This window comes from Gorilla gorilla, chromosome 2 (genome assembly GCF_029281585.2).
Source record: "Gorilla gorilla gorilla isolate KB3781 chromosome 2, NHGRI_mGorGor1-v2.1_pri, whole genome shotgun sequence".
NCBI classification, from domain to species: Eukaryota; Metazoa; Chordata; class Mammalia; order Primates; family Hominidae; genus Gorilla; species Gorilla gorilla.
Window position 1 is genome coordinate 193,774,618 of NC_086017.1, and position 5,071 is coordinate 193,779,688.

Sequence of the window (5,071 nt, forward strand, 5' to 3'; positions counted from 1 at the left end):
TTATCATAGTCATACTTTTTAAATGTGGGAAGGTTAAAAATACGAAGACAAAAGAAATACTAGGCAAATATCAAAATAATGCAGAGGCCACTACATTAATATTAGATAAAACACACAAAAAACACAAAAATTAGCCAGGTGTAGTGACGAATACCTGTAGTCCCAGCTACTCGGGAGCCTGAGGTGGGAGGATCACTTGATCCTGGGAGGCAGAGATTGCAGCAAGCCGAGATAGCGCCAGTCCACTCCAGCCTGGGTGACACAGTGAGATCCTGTCTCAAAAAGAATGTAAGACAAAGAGCATTATTGGAAATAGAGAAATGTACTATATACTGATTATAGTTTTCAATTCACTATGTGATTATAGACATTTTAAACCCAGATATATATAAGAAAATTGCCTCAAAATCATTATAGGATATTTTAACACACCTCTAGTAATTATTGACAGCTTAGAAGATAGGAAATTAATATAGATAAACAATATTTAAACAATATACATAAAAAGGGATTGGTATTAATATAATTAACATATTTAGAATTGTGCCCCTAACAACTAGAGAATACACATTCTTCTCAACACAGAAGCAATGTTTTCAAAAATCAACCACTTAAACGCAGCCACACAGCAAGTCTGAACACATCTCAAAGGATAAGTATCATAAATACCATTTTCTCTGGCAACAATACCATCAAAAAGAAAAAAATAATAACACAGATTTGATGGACGACTTCAAGCCACACATTCGAGAAGTTTTAATCAGAATAACTACAAAGAAAACTATAACCTAGCACATCAGCATAAAACAGCTGAAAACCAAAAACAAGAAGCAAATTTTTAAAGCAGTCAAAAGAGATACTATCTTCAAAGAAGCAACAGTAAAATAAGCAGCCATCTTCTCAACGGAAACCATGAATGTCAGAAGACATGTGCTAAAAGAAAATAACAATAATGTAGCGTTTCATATTCACCAAGAATACCCTTCCAAGGTAAAAGCAAAAGAAAGATAGTTTCAGACCTACAAAGTATGGGTGAATTTGTCACTAACAGACCTGCATTACGGGAAATGCTAAAGGGCATTCTTCAGGCAGAAGTAAATGGTCAGTGGTCCCAGATGGAAGCTCAAAGGTGCAAGAAGAAATGAAAACCAAAAGAGAAAATAATATAGAAGTAAATATAAATGAATATTTACAATATAAAACAATAAGAATATTGCTTTGTGGGGCTAGAGATATAGATATGACAGTAATAGCACAGAAGTCAACAGAACAAGTAGAATGAAAATGTTTTTCAGTGTTTGTGATTAACACAGCCATTCTCAAAGTGTAGTCTCCAGGTCTGCGTTTGCATCACCAGTGTCACTTAGGAAATTGTTGGAAATGCAAATTCTCATGCCTCAACCCATGCCTGCTGAATCAGAAACCCTGATGACAGAACCCAGCAATCTGTGCTTTAACAAACCCTTAAGGCAATTCTGATGCATGTTCAAGTTTGAGAACCACTGGCCTGGGAAATAACAAAAGTGACAATTTACATGGATGTTTAATAAATTGAGTAACATGTTGTTATCTCTATGGCAACCACTAAAAAGTCATAAAATAATATATAATTACTTAACCAAGGAAGAGGGGACTACAATAATAAAAAATACTTAATCAACATAAAAGGCAAGAACTTTGAAAAATGAGCAGAGGCAATTCAGTGGAGAAAGGACAGTCTTTTCAACAAATGGTGCTGGAACAACTGGGGATACGAAAAAAAAAAAAAACCCTAGACACAGACCTTACACCTTTCACAAAATTTGACTCTAAGCAGATCATAAACCTAAACATTAAAACACAAAACTGTAAAACTTCTAGAAGATAACATAGGATAAAATAGAGGTGACTTTGGGTTTAGTGGTGTGTTTTTAGATACAACACTAAAAGCACAATCCATGAAAAAAATTAGCAAGTCAGACTTTATTAAAATTAAAAACTCTTCAAAACACACTTTGCTCTGCCATTGATGACATCTGTAAGACTCAAGGCAAAAGGAACTACAGAAGTACTCTACTTGATAAAGTTTTTCCCCATAGAGGTATGGATTAAGAATTCTAGTACTGCCTGATACTGCTATACATGTATACAGGAATTGAACAATTAAGTAAATGGATAGCAGATGATAGGAGGCAGTTTTCTCACTGTTGAAGTAGGAATTTATAGATAAGGAAAAGGAGGGGAGTAGAATGATGTATGTGGTAATGGATTCAAACTAGAAACATCAGTAAAAACTTCTATAATAATTAACAATATGGAAACAGATGGTTACACATAGAAATATTTATAAATATGTGTATATATACAAGGTAGTATACATACATATATTTCATTGCTCTGTCAGGTGAGAAGCCTGCAAAAAAAAACTACATCTCAATAGCAATGAACACACCTAGCACCCAGATCTTGGTTCCCAACATCATTCTCCAAAATAAAGGAACCAGGCTCCTTGGAGAAATGAGTGACTACGACTGGGGCAGGAAATACACAAGATTAGCCTGGGGTGTCTTATAGTGCTACAAGTAAGAAACTGCTTCTCTCTCCCTTACTCTGTCTCTCTTCTTCTCTCTCTCTCTCTCTCACACACACACACACACGCACACACACACACACACACACACACAAATTAATGAGAGTATCTCAAAGGGGCTCAGGACCAAAAAGCTCCCAATGGCCAAAGCTAGAAGGATTTAAGCAATGAAATAAATAGTTTTGGATTAGAGCCCAGAGTATAAAACGCATATCCATGAGCTCAGATCTGATATAAATATATGATTAAATAAGTTAATAAACGCAGGAAAAGAAACAAATATTCAGTACAAAAAAAGAATTCCAAATAAATTATACTGATATGGTGACTAGGTCGGCCAGGCTTGGTGACTACACTGGCCCAGCTACACCGTTCCACACCTCCCACTGTCAGACTGGGCTGCTACCTCTGTGCCTGCCAGTCATGTTATTAATACTACTGCCACTGCTGTCATTGCTGCTGCTGCTGTTGGGACCTGGCCCTGGGTCCCGCCAGGCCTCCAAGAGGTCACACGTGCACCGACGTGGGATCCTGGAACTGGCAGGAACTGTGGGTTGTATTGACTCCTGAACCCCACTTACCTATATGAAATACAGTTGCTACTGTGGCCTGGGAGGCCATGGCCAGCACCGGGATGCCATTGACTGGACCAGCAGAGAACAAATGCCAAAAGCTCTTGTGCAAGTGTGACCAGGAGATTGCTAACTGCTTAGTCCGAACTGAGTACAACTTAAAGTACCTCTTCTACCCCTAGTTTCTGTGAAAGCAGGACTCGCCCAAATGCGACTGGCTAGCTTGACTTAAAATGCTCCTTTGCACAAAGAAATAAAACTCCTTCTCGCTAATGAAAAAGTATTATATTGATACTTCACCCTAATGGAGGGGGAGCAAAACTTGCCACTCCTTAAGGGCTATGTATAAGGAACTTCCATCCAAGGAGTACAGTTAGAAGAGGGAAATTTAAGTGAGTATTTTTATGATAGGGACACTCAAGAAACAGTAACCCAACCAAGTGATCAAGGTCAATATCAACCATCATAAATCACGTTGATAATCTTGATATTATGTGTGATGAAAATGGCACTTTTCTTCTATAATAAACCCATAACCCCAGTCTAATTGTGAGAAAAACATCTGTGAACCTAAATAACAGAGAGGGAGACTCTCTAAAAGAAAATGATGTTTATCTGGGAATAAGCATTGCCATGGCAATAAGCAGCCCATAGTAAACCATGTGAGTATTCAGGGAAGTAACAGAAGAAAAAGGCTTTTAGAGGAAAAATGAGGATTATACAATTGTTATGACACTATTATCCTGGGCTACAAGGATCAGTAAGAAGAGTGGCACTAGTTTGAGGTTGAACAGGAAGTTGCTGGGCAGATGTCCTCACAGGGGTACTTCTTTGTGTATAGTTGCAATGGCCTTTGTGCAAGATTGTGGTTTCTGCAGTCTTCTGTGATAGTTCTTGTTACCAGGCATTTGGGCTTGAGAAACTTCCCTTCGAGACCTTCCCTGGGTCTCTTTGTCAGGAATTTTAATGCAAGTGACTCCATTTTGATTCTGACAACTTTCACGTAATCAATAGATTTGTGAAATTTATTCTAATTATACTGAAATTTTACAAATTCCAACAGAGGGCATCCTACAGTATACCAGACCAGTATGCCTCAAAACTTGTCAAGGTCATTAAAAGCAAGGAAAATCAAGAGGAATCAGGAGACATGAACATTAAATGTAATGTAGTATCTTGGATGAAATCCTGGAACAGAAAAACGAGATTAGGTAAAACCTAAGGACATTTGGAAAAACTGTGGACTTTAGTTAGTAATAATGTACCAATATCAATGTATCAATTTTAACAAATATAATGACTAATATAAGATGTTAATAATCAGAGAAACTGGGGGTACATAGGAACTCTGTACTATCTGTTCAATTTTCCTGGAAACCTAAAACTATTCTAAAATAAAGTCTCATTTTTTAAGGCAAGATGAGAGAAAAATAACATTGACTAGATGAGAAAAATGGAAAGCATATGGTAAGGTGGTAGACATAAATACTTATTCAGTAATTGCATTAAGTGCAAAGAGATTAAATTCTTTCCATTAAAAAAACAAAGATTGTCAGGCTGAATTTTCAAAAACTTTTATATGTTGCTTATAAAAGAAAATTTTTAAAAAATGCACAGAGGTGGCTCATGTCTGTAATCTCAGTGCTTTGGGAGGCCAAGCAGAAGGACGGCATGAGACCAGGAGTTGGAAAACAGCCTGGGCAACATACTGAGACCTTGTCTCTACAAAAAAATATTAAAAATTAGCTAGACATGGTGGCACACATCTGCAGTCATAGCTACTCAGGAGGCATAGGTAGGAGGATTTCTTGAACCTGGCAGTTTGAGGCTGCAGTGAGCCATGATCGCACCACTACACTCCAACCTGGGCAATACAGCAAGACCCCAACTCAAAAAAAAGGTACAGAAAGATTAAAAATGAAAGAATGGG

General features: G+C 37.3%; 1 pseudogene; it reads left to right on the plus strand.

Annotated features, from left to right (window-relative positions):
* Nucleotides 1-2,890: 2,890 nt before the first annotated feature.
* LOC115933997 (group 10 secretory phospholipase A2-like) lies at nt 2,891-3,368 on the plus strand (annotated as a pseudogene).
* Nucleotides 3,369-5,071: the final 1,703 nt, after the last annotated feature.